The 15,003-nt window shown below is 43.4% G+C and overlaps 1 protein-coding gene and 1 pseudogene across 31 annotated transcripts in view; both read right to left on the bottom strand.

Annotated features, from left to right (window-relative positions):
* PARD3 (par-3 family cell polarity regulator) overlaps window positions 1-15,003 on the bottom strand; it is an 814,705-nt gene that overhangs the window by 739,152 nt on the left and 60,550 nt on the right. The window lies entirely within an intron of this gene.
* LOC118676575 overlaps window positions 9,167-15,003 on the bottom strand; it is a 66,065-nt pseudogene continuing 60,228 nt past the window's right edge.

Below are 15,003 nucleotides of genomic sequence, written 5' to 3'. Positions count from 1 at the left end.
CTCCAGAGAGCACTGCAGAGAGTTGTGTGAACTCTGGGAATTCCAATGTTTGATTAATAAAATCCAAGAGGACATTTCCTTCAAATCTTCTTCTACTAACTCTAGACCAGCAAATCCAGCCAGAGAAAAGCAGAGAATCACAGGAGAGCATGCTGTGGGAAAGAGGAGCCACAATAGTGATCTCAAAGTGTGCCAAGCAAGAAGGGTGTGTTGGGGGACAACCTCAAAACACAAATGAAGCATATATTGCTAATCTAGCATGCTTTAGAAAATATCTGAAAATAGGAGTGCTTGTTAGGCTTATAGCATGTTAAGAAAACAAAAATGGTGATGCCTATAACAACCAAAAGTTTTGAAGAACATACTATACGTAAGTGATTTTTAGGATATTGTGGGAAAATGAAACAAAAATTAGTTGTCAAAGAAAAGACAGCATATTTTATTAATTTTGCTGGGTCTTTGAGAAATATATAAACATTTGTTCACAAAACCAATAAAAACTTCCAAGTCATAATGGCTATTCCTACAACTCTGCCTTAGGTGACATCTTCTATCTTGTTCAGTATTTCCAAAAAAGCCAACTTCCTTGGTGGCATTGTCATTTTTCCAAGGTCCATAAACCAGGTGTGGGAAGCCAAAGACAAAAGTTTTCAGAGGCAAAGGAAGGACTCACAGCTTCAGTAAAAACTACAGGGCCCAGCACCAGGGGACACCTAACAGAGGGAATCCTCCTTTCAGGAGGTCCAAATGGTAGCTCATAAGGTACTATCTGAAGAGTGTATCTGGGCTCAGAGCCACTGTGAACTGGACCTGCATCTCTGGTGATAACAGATAACCTAAGCTGGTCTCTGAGATCAGGAAACCAGGTTCAGAAAGATTACTAATGTTTCCAAATTATCAGCTAGAAAGTGGCAGAACATCATTCCAAAGCCTCTCCACCACACTGCACTGTATCTCATTAGTGCAGGAGATGAGCTTTGAAATAAAGGCTATTAAGGGAGCAAAGTGAATTATAAGAGTCCCCTGCAATTTCCTTTCTCCTGTATCATGTGATGCTTTCTACAGAACTACACCTAAGTATGACTCATTTTCTAGTTGAGGCAATCAAGTACTATGGACCTTTAACTTATAGACAGTGTAATATGTAAATACATTTTAATCCTAGGAGTACTGAGTTTGAATTAATTTCAGTTATTCATTCATAAAACAAAAAAATCCCCAAGATCATGTCCTAACTACAATGCAAGAACTAGAGTTCCAGCCCCACCCCTGGGGAAAGCACACCTGAACCCTGATAACTTCAGTTTGGTGATGAGTGACAAGGAAGGCTTACAACACTGTAAAATCCCCCATTGTATAAGCTGCAATGGGTGTGACTGAAACAGCTAAACCAAGTCATGATGGAAGGCTGTGTCAGACAGAACAGATTATCAAATACAGGATAAACGAAGGATGACTTCAGATACTCACTGCTGCCCAAGAAGAGCAGAAAGGGAAAAAAATAGAAAAGAAAATCTATAAAAGCATAGGCATTGAAGAGAAATGAAAATCAAAATAAATGAAGAAAATACTTTACTGCTGTTTCTATTAATCAAATCGCAGTACTGAGAACAGAAATAACTCATCGAATACTAAAGACTATGCTATTTTTTTCTAATGTATGTGCCTTGAACATTTATGAATTTTAAAAATACATCATTTTCCTTAGAGTGAGGAAAGTGGCACTGCATAGACTTGGCAGAGAATTTTTTAAAACTATGTTTTTATTGATTTCAGGGAGTGGGAGAGAAACAGAGAAACATTCATGTGAGAGAAACATTGATAAGCAGTCTCCTGCTCACCCCTTACTGGGGATCGATCCAGCAACCCGGGCATGTGCCCTGCCCGGAAATCAATTGTGACCTCCTGGTTCATGGGAAGATGCTCAACCAAATGAGCCACACCCAGCCAGGCTTGGCAAAGGATTTTTTCAGTCACACTTTTAAATCTCGAAACTTAGTGCTAATGTGGTCTGATTGCCAAAAAAAAAAAAAAAAAAAAAAGCAAAAACAAACAAACAAACAAAAAAAAAAAAAAAAAAACACCTATAGCCTCTCTTGCTTGCTTCCCTCAAGGAGCATACATGAATTTTCTTTCTCCTAAACTCCAAGGACCCTTCTTTTGCTGCTATAACTTGCTTCCTGAGTCTACATAACCCAGCTGGCTCACTATTTTCATGGCTCATTTTTTTCGGCTTCTATGACCTTCTAAATAAGCTTTTGCTTGTACATTCAGCCAGAGACCAATGCATAACAGCATTAGCATGAAAGTGCAGAAGAGACACTGGAAGACCAATGGACCTTTATCTCAGCAGGACTGACATCGGCATGGGATTGCTCCTGCTGTGACTGCGATGACTCAGGCGAGTTCCTGACCTGATCACCTTTACATTGTTTACTAAACTTTACTTTTGATTCTATCTGATCTGCCTGTTTGCACTGCTTAAGGGCAAATGTGTAACCAACTGAATAAAAAGCAGGCAGGACCCAGACTCGTGGTTCCTCTTCTTGCAAGAGGCTCCATCTGCCCCCATGCCTTAAAAATTCATACTTCTTGGGTAGTATCTTCATTGTGCGTCGGCCCTCCTACAAGTCACCCTGAACTCGCTGTGCAGGTCACAGCAAGTGGTGCCCTAACCAGGACTTGAGGAGAAGGTTCGCCTGAGAGAAAACGAAGTGAAAAGTGGAAGTTCGCCGGATGCACAAGCCTGTGCCTGCTGTGGAAATGCGACTGTTAAGTAGACAGGGACTTTTCTGAAATCAGCCAGGTTACAATGGGGCAGAATTCGAGTAAAAGGCAAAAACATTATTGTAGACCAGCGGTTCTCAAACTGTGGGTCGTGACCCTTTGGGGGTCAAATGACCCTTTCACAGGGGTAGCCTAAGACCATCAGAAAACACATATATAATTACATATTGGTTTTGTGATTAATCACTATGCTTTAATTATGTTCAATTTGTAACAATGAAAGTACATCCTGCATATCAGATAGTTACATTACGATTCATAACAGTAGCAAAATTACAGTTATGAAGTAGCAACGAAAATAATTTTATGTTTGGGGGTCAGCACAACATGAGGAACTGTATTAAAGGGTCGTGGCATTAGGAAGGTTGAGAACCACTGTTGCAGACTTTTGGTTTGCATGCTCAAGGATAAAGGAATTGATGTGTCAGAATGTATTCTCTTACAGTTTTTGCATATTACCATAGGATATAATTCTTGGTTCCCTGATGCTAGTACATTAGACCTTGATCTCTGGGAACAAGTACGTAGGAATTTAAGGAGAAATCAGGCTCAAGGAAAACGGATGCCCTTGTCATCTTTAACTATGTGGGCTCTTGTTTGAATTGCACTGTGCCCACTTCATATTGAGGATGAAAAGCCTACAGAACACCAGGAGGATTCACCACCACCCCCTCCTCCTCCTAAAGTAGAGCCTGTAAAGCCTGTAATACCTAAGGTCCCCGATCCTCTACCTCTATTGAGGGAAGGCTCATCAACTAGAGAAAAAGGGGCTAACAGTTCTTTTTACAAAGGGGCTTCATTACCATATGACGCCTTGGGACTGGCAGATTTTGGTTAAAACGACTTTAGATGCCAGTCAATATTTGCTATGGAGAGCAGAATATGATGAAATCTGTGAACAACAGGCTGTTTGTGGGTATTCACTGGCCACCCCACCTGGGAGCCCTCTGGGCTCATTCTGGCTATAAGTTGCAGGCACTATAAGACATCTAAAAGATCCATGAAAAGAAGTCTGATTTATTAAGTCTTATCTATGTGTTATGTGCACTTGTAAATATCGTATATAAAAGTGCCTGTTGATTATTATTTTGTCTTTGTTGTTTGATTTGTTTATTGTTAGTCTATTTAAATACACACACACACACACACACACTAGTGGCCTGGTTCACGAAATTCGTGGGGGGGGGGAGGGGTTCCCTCAGCCCAGACTGATTGCCCCTAACTTCTCTGCCTGCCTGCCTGATCGCCCCTAACTGCTCTCCCCTGCAGGCCTGATCTCGCCCCCAACTGCCCTCTCCTGCTGGCCTGGTTGCCCCCAACTGCTCTCCCCAGATGGCTTGATCTCATCCCTAATGGCCCTCCCCTGCCAGTCTGATCTCACCCCCAACTGCCCTCCCCTGCCAGCCTGGTTGCCCCCAACGGCCCTCCCCTGCTGGCCTGATCTCACCCCCAAATGTCCTCCCCTGCGGGCCTGATAGCCCTTAACTGCCTCTGCCTGCCTGATTACCCCTAACTGCACCCCGCCCCCCTCGGCCTGATCTCGCTCCCAACTGCCCTCCCCTGCCGGCCAATTTGGTTCTGATTGGTCAGTTTCTATGCCAGTCAGTGTCAAAACCTCTGCCTCCTAGGCAGCCACTGGCTCCTCACAGTTCACCCAGATTTGGTTCTGATTGGTCGGTTTCTATGCCAGCCAGTGTCAAAAGCTCTGCCTCCTAGGCAGCCATTGGCTCCTCACAGTTCACCCAGATTTGGTTCTGACTGGTCGGATTCTATGCCAGTCAGCGTCTCCGGGCATATCTCCGGGTCTGATCAGAGAGGCAGGGCTGATCAGCAGCCCCCTTGGAGGCCCGGAGAGAAAGAGAGAGGCAACAGCTGATCAACAGCTGCCACAGAGGTTGCGGATCAGACCCTGCCTCTCTCTCTAGGCCTCTCTCAGGGCCTGATCCGCAGCCCCCTAGGCAGTCAGTACTGGGTCGCCACAGCAACCTAGCACTGACTGCAGGACTGACTTACAGTGTTCGGTCGAGCCTTCGGTCGGTCATTACGGACCCTGTGTGTGTGTGTGTGTGTGTGTGTGTGTGTGTGTGTGTGTATTCCAGAAAAGATGGAAATTAGTAAGAAATTTTAAAGACTGTCTCAGAACTATTCTCAAGTTAATAAATGCCTACACCCTGTTGCCCCCCCCCCCCCCCCCGTAGGAAGCATCCCTCTGATTTATCTTCATAGAAAAAAAACAATAGGTGGCCAGGCCATTACTGAATTTCCCCAGAGCAAACAGGATGTGGGAATGGGGAGAAAGAACATGAGTAGTACACATGGTTGATAGTACAAGTCCTAGTAAGATTCTCCTAGACCCATGGTTGGCAAACTGCGGCTCGCAAGCCACATGTGGCTCTTTGGCCCCTTGAGTGTGGCTCTTCTTAAGTCTTAGGAGTACCCTAATTAAGTTAATAACAATGTCCCTACCTATATAGTTTAAGTTTAAAAAATTTGGCTCTCAAAAGAAATTTCAATCGTCATACTGTTGATATTTGGCTCTATTGGCAAATGAGTTTGCCAACCACTGTCCTAGACAAAGGGAGGTAGAGGCAACTAGAAAAGGCCCCAGCCCATTAAATTACTAGGTTACTTGTCTCTTGCCTTTATTGTGATCCTGTAAAATGGGCACCTGCTCTTGGGAGTGTTATTAAAAGTCTCATTTTCGCCATGTTTTTGTTTCCTAGTCTGTCATTTGAAATTTGGAAAGGTAAGCCATTTCTCACAATTTGGGGATGCATCCGAGATTTCTGTACACCTGAAGAGGGAAAGGCTGGTTTAAGGGGAGGTGCGCCCCACCCAATTTTGGGTGGCCTCTTGGCCTAAGCCCCATCTCTTCATGGATGATATAGAATAGGACCAAGACTGTTTTTCTTTGGAAGATGACGAAAATGACACAAGGGAAATAGACGCAAGAAAACCAGACAAGCCATATGCATGGGCCAAAGTTGTTAAGATATAAGAAATAGATGTAGCTAAAATGAAGGGTTTATGATAAAGCCTTTCAGTGATAATCCAAGGAATATTAAAATTACATTTTGTCACCAATAGTTGGCCTCACATCTCAAAAAACAAAAAAAAAACAAACCTACAAAAGTTAGAAAACTGGAAGAATAGAAGTATAAAAAAACTATTTAAAAAGGCTGCAGGGCCTGCTCCCTTCCCCCCTCTGCCTTTTCTCCAGCTCATATGCCTAATTGGTAACTTAAACGCTCTGGAGCATTACTGGGTTAAATAGTAAAAAAATAATAATAATACTAATTTTTAAGACCTAGGTATTTTGAAATAACAGATTACTGAAACATTAATAAACCTGAATTTGACTTGTATGAAGAATCTAGAGCAGCGGTTCTCAACCTGTGGGTCGCGATCCCTTTGGGGGTCGAACGACCCTTCCACAGGGGTCGCCTAAGACCATCGGAAAATACATATATAACTACATATTGTTTACAGTAGCAAAATTACAGTTATGAAGTAGCAACGAAAATAATTTTATGGTTGGGGGTCACCACAACATGAGGAACTGTATTAAAGGATCGCAGCATTAGGAAGGTTGAGAACCACTGATCTAGAGGATAAATCTGAATCTATTAATTGAATGTTTTGTATTTTATTTGAAATATATCCTTCAAAATGTGAATGTACTACTAATCTGAGAAATACTAAGTATTTAACTTTCCACCTAAAATTTAAGGCTTCTAAAAAGCTCAAAGTTCAAAGTTCAAAAAGCTAAAAGTTAAAAGAAATTATATGGTTGTAATACTAAAATACATAAACTATATTCATTTTAAGGAAAATAATTCTTGTGTTTTCTCGGGAAAAATTAGTAGTTCAAAATATAGTCTTCATGTGTGTGTCTGTGAACTACATGTGGTAAAATTTCAACCTAGAATATAATGTTTTATTGGCCTAATTTTAAAAAAAAGAATTAATTCTACGGTCCAGACAAAATTTTTAATATTAAAACCAGTTTAAGTTTAATTAATGCCCTTTAGAATAATTATAAAAAGTTTGTGATATAATCTTTAAGTTAAATATATTTGAAAATCTTTCTAAGTGTAAATTTCAAGACCTTGACCAAAAGATGACTTTGGAACATTCTAAGGGCCCTGGAATGATTCAAGGCTTTATTCTCTCTTCTTAAAAGAAGTATTTTTTTAAACTAAATTAGGCCAATCTAATACAAACAGTCCTCGGGTTAGTCGGAGTCGACGTACATCATTTCGTGGTTACATCACCATCTCCCATTTATTTATTAAAAAAAAAAAAAAGTTTCATCAGTTCGATGTATGTACATATGTGCTTTATGTTTTTTATTATTTATTTACCACAAGTAAAGGTCAGGAATTGTTATCTGTCCTTTAAATTTTTTTTACTGTTTCACTTCATTACTGCTGTGTATGTGCTCCATGTGAGTGACGTAGGTGCTTATGTAGGTGGGTTCCAACTTATGGCAAAAATTGCGTAACGTCGCACCGTAGGAATGGATCTCCGATGTAACCCAAGGACATACTGTATACTTAAAATCATATGGGAAGCCTTGTCACATAAAAATAACTGTGTTCTATTTATATACATGTATTTTAAATGTTATAGAGGTTTCAGGCTACTTCAGAAAGTAACTTACACAAATTCAAAGCCAGGTTCAAACAGAAAACTTTCAGGTATAGTATATATCCAGTCAGGGACACCAGGCAAGCTTAGTGGTGATTCTCTGCATCTACCAGTGACACTCTGGGTATTTACATTTCATATATTGGGGTTTTATAAATTATTTTCAATGTTTAATAAACCATTTGCAATAAGCCATGTGCCAGATGTTATTCTTTATATACAAATTTTTGTTGTTCTCTCTGTCATTTTACTGGGATTATTATTTACCAAAAGGCTGCTGTCTCAGAATATCATAGAAAAACAAGGTTTTTTCATCAATTCCATTTTAATCATATCTATAACCATGCCACTTTTGAATTTTGTCATTTATGGACAGCCACTGCTCTACTTTAATGCATTTATAGGTATAGAAAACCCATGAAAAGAACTCTGACTTACTCTAAATTGCAGACTTCTAAAAAAGTCATATCTTTAAATTAGATAAAAATTTGTAAAACATCAGAAAATTACTAATTAAAATTAAATATATATATGTATCTACACCAGCCGTGGGCAAACTACGGCCCGTGGGCCGGATCCAGCCCGTTTGAAATGAATAAAACTATTGAAAAAAAAAGACTATACCCTTTTATGTAATGATGTTTACTTTGAATTTATATTAGTTCACACAAACACTCCATCCATGCTTTTGTTCCGGCCCTCCGGTCCAGTTTAAGAACCCATTGTGGCCCTCGAGTCAAAAAGTTTGCCCACCCCTGATCTACACTAATAAAAAAGAAAGATGCAAACTGACTGTACCTTCACGATGCCCACAGCCAATCAGGAGTGAGAATGCAAATTAACCTCATCGCCTCCATGGAGACTGACAGCAGGAGGAGAAGGCCCCAGCACAGCACGGCCTGCTTGGCTGTTGCCACGGCGATCAGAGAGTAGGCAAGCCCGACCTGCAGGCAGTTCCCAGCACGGTAGGCCGTTGCCACAGTGATCTGGGAGCAGGCAAGCGCCGCCTGCAGGTGGCACCCAGCATGGCCTGCTTGGCTGACATCTCAGCGACCGGGGAGCAGGCAAGTGCGGCCCGCAGGCAGCACCCACACAGCCTACTTGGCAGTCACTGCGGTGTGGAGCAGGCAGGCCCCACAGAGAGCAGAGAACCACAGGGAGTGGGCCTAACCCATCAGTAGGACATCCCCTGAGGGCTCCCAAATTGGAGAGGGTACAGGTCAGGCTGAGGGACACACACACACACACCCCACATCCCCTGTGCATGAATTTCATGCACCAGGCCTCTAGCATGCATAAAAATATATATATATACATACACACACACACACACATACATACATACATACATACATACATACATACATTGGTATATACACACAAAAGGTAATACTCCCTTCATAGCATGCCTAAATGAAATATACAAATGAACACTAGCCAGAAAAGAATAATATTCAGAATTTAAACCTAAAAATTTTTTTAAGCCAAAACCGGTTTGGCTCAGTGGATAGAGCGTCGGCCTGTGGACTGAGGGGTCCCAGGTTCGATTCCGGTCAAGGGCATATACCTGGGTTGTGGGCACATCCCCAGTAGGGGATGTGCAGGAGGCAGCTGATCGATGTTTCTCTCTCATCGATGTTTCTAACTCTCTATCTCTCTCCCTTCCTCTCTGTAAAAAAATCAATAAAATATATTTTAAAAAAAATTTTTTTTAAATCTCTTCCACCACTATTTACAAAGTAAACTAAAAATTATTATTCAAGCATTAAATCTCACCATTAATAAGACACTATAAGTAAAAAGAAAGTTACTTTTACTTAAAATGTATACATTGCAAATGTATACATTGCAGTATTGGCCAGCATGTCTCTCTCCTACTTGTTTTTCTGGAAAGCAACCAAGTTGGTTGTTCTGTTTGAAAGAAAGTAAAAGTCTTTAATATAGCAATTTATGGCAAGCCCAGGGGGAAAGCAGACTTTAACATGTTTACCCAATTAGAAAAAATACTCCCTAAATGGGGCTTAAGAATTTCTCCGGGAAAAAATACAGAAAGGAACGCCCTTCAAATATCTAGGAACCATAATTGAAAACCAATGTATTAGGCCTCAAAAGGTAAAAATACAAAAGAATTGCCTCAGGACCCTAAATGACTTTCAAAAATTATTAGGGTACATTGGTTAAGACCTTCTCCAAAAATCTCTATGGAAGAAATGACAAATTTATTCAATATACTTAGGGGTGATTCTAATCTTTCCTCGCCCCGAACATTAACAAATGAAACTAGGAAGAAGTTAGTAAGAATTAAACAGGCAATCTCCTCAGCCCAAGTAGCACGGGTACAACCTAAGTTGCCTTTATTAGGACAGATTAATCCTACTACAAATAGTCCACTGGGGTCATCTTCCAAAATAAGGACTCTGCTACTATTATTTAGTGGGCCCACTTAGGGCATCAATCCTCTAAAACTGTGGTTACATGGCTCAATTAATAGCTCAACTCAGAAAGCACTGCAGGCAGATTAAAGAATAAAAACCACAAAGCATTTATCTTCCCCTTACCTGGAAGCAAATAGAAACCTTATTTCAGACTGATGTGAATTGGCAAATTAGAATAAATGAATATTTGGGGGAACCTACTGAAAAACAAATTACTACAGTTTTTATATTACACCCCTATTATTATACCAAAAAATACTAGGCAGGAACTTATTCCTGGAGCATTAACTATTTTTACTGACAGCTCCTCTAATGGCAAAGCTGCTTATCATACAGTAAATTCAGACCAAATCATCTAGACGAGTCACACCTCTGTACAAAGAATTAAATTAAAAGCTATCAAGGCTGCATTGCAGAATTTCCAGAAGCCTCTCAATGTTATTTCTAATTCTGCCTATGCTGTTGGCCTGGTAAACAAAATTGAGACTACTCAATTAAAATGACTCAGTGACCAAAGTCTATTTATACTATTTAAACAGGTACAACAAATTGTACAGCAAAAACAATATCCCTTTTATATTACTCACTAGAGGCCCGGTGCACGAATTCATGCACCAGTAGGGTCCCAAGTGGGGTGGGGAGGAGCCAAGACCCGATCGGCCGGCCCTCCGGGCAGACAGTGAGAAGCCCTTGCTGGCCTGGAATCCAGATCCATCCCAGAGACGTTCCCGCCAGTTGTCAGGAGCCAACTGCCAGCTGCTTTTTTTTGACACTTCAACTGTTTATTCCATAATCAGAAATGGATCTACGTTACCACAGAGGATGAAACCCCACTGTAAATAGATTGAAATCAGAAAATAGGTAATTTCACACAATGTCCCAGTTATCAACCCAGATGGGTTGCACAGGTACAATAACACATGAAAGGGAAATCTAACAGGCTGAGGGGTTCAAGAATGTCACCGACATGGAAACAAAATCTAAGTGCTCTAGAAACCAACACCAGGCCGGCCACAGGCCTCACTTCACAGGACGGCCCTAACGTGCACAGGGTGCTGGGCTCTATGATGGCTGCGTATCTTTCTGTGTAGTTGTCTGTGGGCCAACTGCTCTCTTCCTTCTCATTTAGGGCGAGCAGTATGTGAGGGCAGAGCACACTGTCATGGAACACAGAGGGCTGCCCGGAGCTGAGGGGAGTGGCCAGGACCACAGGGTGAGAGGTGAACACAGAGGACACCATCTCACCCAATTGTGGGGCGGGCTGGCTGGCCTTCATCTGCCTGACCCAGGGAGGGACCGAGCAGGGTGTCCACCTCTCCATTCTCCATCCTTCCATCTGTGATACCTGTCACCCTTGCCAAGCCTCCCTCAAAGTGAGTTCAGCTGAATCCCTGAATGTAAAAGGATCCGGGGGAGATGCCTCCATTCCAGTGCCTCCTGATTCCCAATAACAGGAACCTGGTCTCAGGACGGTGGCCACAGCTGCAGAACATAGATCTGTTTCAAGAAAAGTTGGGATGCAGACTTTCTTATGAGCCCCTATTCCAAATGTTTATTCACATTGTGGCAAAGACACGTCCAAGAGTAACATAAGTGGGTAAAGTCAGGGCCAAACCCGGCCATTTCCTCACCCAATCATTCTGAGGCACGTGGACAGAACCAAGTCTCAGCTCTTTGCAGGACACTTCCGGGGGTTTTGTAAGTCTAAAGGACAGTAGTCTGTCTCCTCCATTCTTGTTCTTTGGGATTTTTTCATTGTCGGATAAAAGGATACGTACATTGGGACAATCCTCTCAAGATACAATATTTCACTCGCACCTCACAACAACAGCGCCCCTCAGAGGGAGGGAGCCGACAGATGAGGAGCAAGGAATTCTGAAAACCAAAGTGATGACAGAGATGCTAAGCCTTTCCTTCACCCATCTGACACCCCTTCTCAGGCAGCCTGCAGGCCGGGCGTCTGCTGGACCTTTACCACTTGATGTCCTGTCAGGCTGCCCTGGGCCCTGCTAGGTGGTGTGCAGGGCCGCCTGAGCCCAGGGGGAGTCGTGCCCCACCCCCCCAGCCACTCCTAGTACAGCTCCTGCACATGGGCGCTGGTCTCCAGGGGCCACACTGGGATGGCAGTGTAGATGCCTTCCATCTGCCGCAGCAGTGCCCTGTCTGCACGTCCGTCCTCCGCCTAGGCCTGGCCCCTGCTGCTTAAGCATCCCTGGTGCAGGCCAGGACCTCCACAAAGTGGCAGAGGAACTTGCCCCTCTACAGCTTCAGGACCACTTCTGGATGTTCCAAAAGCCGTAAGCAGCCTCAAAACGTAGCAGAACCTCTCCGTCCCTTTCAAGGGTGACCTCCTGGAAGTCTTTGTTCCTCAGGGTGTGGTAGGTGAGCAGCCCCACGTCCTCAATGAACAGCTCCTTGGCTGTGTGCCTGAAGATGTGCACCAGGTACCCGTCGGAGCTAGCACCCTCGTGGAGCCTCACCACCTCCTCCTTCATGTCTCCAAACAGAGCGTCCACGGTAGCGTTCAAGGCAAGGTCACTTTGCTCCATTATCTGGACAATTTCACCTGAGCCTAACATGCAGTCAGCACCCCGGGAACTATGCAAAGCTGTGGGAACATCTTCTCTAAGGGCCTCCAAATTCTTGTCATAACACGGGGCCACAATGACGTGGAAAATCTTGTCTGTGGACAGGTTCTGCCATCTGGCGAAGTAATCCTTCACCAGAGAGCCCATGATCTGCTAGGGAGACTTGGCCATGCAGAAGTGGGCGGTGATGGGGTGGCCCAGCATGTGCTCTGCATATCGGACGCAGCTGGGGCAGGCGGAGGTCCGCATGGGTAGCCGGGGCTCTTCCTCACGGTGCTGGCGGTACCCACGCACAAATTCTTTCTGACTATCTAGGATGTTGAAGTCTGCGGCTATTGTCATGTCAAAGACAGTGGGCCCCAAAGGCTTTTGAGGAAGCCGCAGAACCATCTGGATGCATCAGTGACACTAAGGCTGAATTTAGCAGCAAAATAAGGCAGAGACTGAGGACACATTGACACTGCCAACACTTTGTGCTGTGAGGTATCACATTTCTTATTAAGGTTCAGAACACAGAAGAAGTCCTTGGCATTCTGCTGAGAAACTTGGACTCCTTCCTCTGTGGTCGCACAACTGTCACACACCAGGCAGTCACTCAGAAATATCGTGGCATCGGCCAACTTATGGAATTCTCCCTTCTCTCTCTTCTCCTGAGCCGGACTCCGGACGCTGACTGTGGCATTCTCTTAGTCATCGGTTTTTGTTTCTTTACTACATTCCTTCCGTGTGCAGTGATCACACTTCATCTGGAGCGGGGCGGATGGGGGCCGGCTTGAGTGACCTGGAGGAAGCACTGGGAGAGCAGTCACCACTGGTCGCCCCTGGTACTGCTGGAGGTATCCTTTCTTCCCTGTGGAATGTCTAGGGAAGCGGCCACAGTGCCCGAGGCCGAGTTCGAGGAGGCCGGCAGCGCTGTTGGGATCATGCTGGCAGCACTGGTCCATTGGGGACTGACCTGTCCTCTGGAGCTTGAACCTGCAGGACTACTGAGGAAGTGAGTGGCTGCCACTGGGCTGGTGGGCCTCCTGAATGGGTCGGTCAGAACCGGCACTCCTGCTGTGGGAGCGCACTGACCATGAGGGGTCAGCTCCTGCGTTGAGCGTCTGCCACCTGGTGGTCAGTGCGCTTCATAGCGACTGGTCTACCGGTCGTTCTGGTCATTCTGGTCACTGGCTTTTTACATATATAGATATCAGGACTCATACCACTCTGCCTGGTCCTTTAACAAAAGAAAATGCATATGCTGATCAATTAGTTACTTTATTACAACAGGCCACAGAAACTCACCAGCTTTTACATCAGCCTGCCAAATGTTATCTAAACAATTCTCAATCAGTCAACAGCAGACTAAACAAATTATCAAGGAATGTCCCACTTGTATGTTACATCTGCTTCAATGGCCTCATACAGGAATTAACCCTTGAGGATTGATAAGGGACCATATCTGGCAAATGAATGTAATACATTATACTCCTTTTGGACACCTTGGGGCATTGTATGTCTCTGTAGATACCTTTTCAAAAGTCCTTTGGGCCACCACATCTACAAGGGAAACAGCGAAACACATCATTAATCATTGCCTAGCTACTTTTGCTATCATGGGAATTCCAAAAATTATTAAAACTTATAATGGACCTGTATACACAAGCTGTCATTTCCAGCAATTCTGTACAAAATGGAAAATTCAACACACTGCAGGAATACCATAAAATTCCCAAGGACAGGCAATTACAAAATGCCAACATCAGCGGCTAAAATCCCAACTTGAAAAACAAAAAGGGGAAATACTAGAGAAATCTCCTGTAGGTAGACTACACCAAGCCTCAATTACCTGAAATTTTTTCACTTATAACGCTGATGGCAAGACACCAATGAAGCCTCACTGGTGTCATGATGAGCCAAAGAAAAAAGGCTTAGTCAGATGGAAGGATCATGAGTCTGGTTTATAGAAGGGTCCCAACCGACCCTTTATTAACCTTTGATTGAGAATATGCTTATGTATTTCCATAAAACTCCTCCAAGCCCATGTGGATTCCTGCAAGGAACATCAAACTTAAACATGGATCTGTGGAAGGAACTGACCAAATTAATGAGGACCTTGCACCTGGAGCCTCAACCTGTACCTGTGGCTGCACACAATGGAATACTCCAGCCCCAGATAGCAGCAGCCCCAGGCAAACTTACAGACTAATTCCTTAGATGCCTGGCAACTATTTTAAAAGGACATGAAAGAATTTGATCCTTTTCACTGGATCTCCCCACATTTGCCTCTTAGCATAACCACTATTGTCTGTCTCATTCTGGGTCTTATATGTTTATTTCTAGTCTGCAAAGTGTCTTAAAAAGATAAGTCCTACAGATGGCATACACTTTTCAAGATTTATTAAGAAAACAAAAACAGGGAGATGCCGGAGACTAACGCATAACAGTATTAGCATGAAAGTGCAAAAAAGACACTGGAATATGAATGGACCTTGACCTCAGCAGGGCTGACATCAGCATGGGATTGCTCCTGCTGTGACTGCTATGGCTCAGGCGATTTC

This window comes from Myotis myotis, unplaced genomic scaffold (genome assembly GCF_014108235.1).
Source record: "Myotis myotis isolate mMyoMyo1 unplaced genomic scaffold, mMyoMyo1.p scaffold_m19_p_1, whole genome shotgun sequence".
Lineage (NCBI taxonomy): Eukaryota > Metazoa > Chordata > Mammalia > Chiroptera > Vespertilionidae > Myotis > Myotis myotis.
Note: the sequence above shows the minus strand (reverse complement) of the source record. Positions and strands in the feature narration are given on the sequence as shown.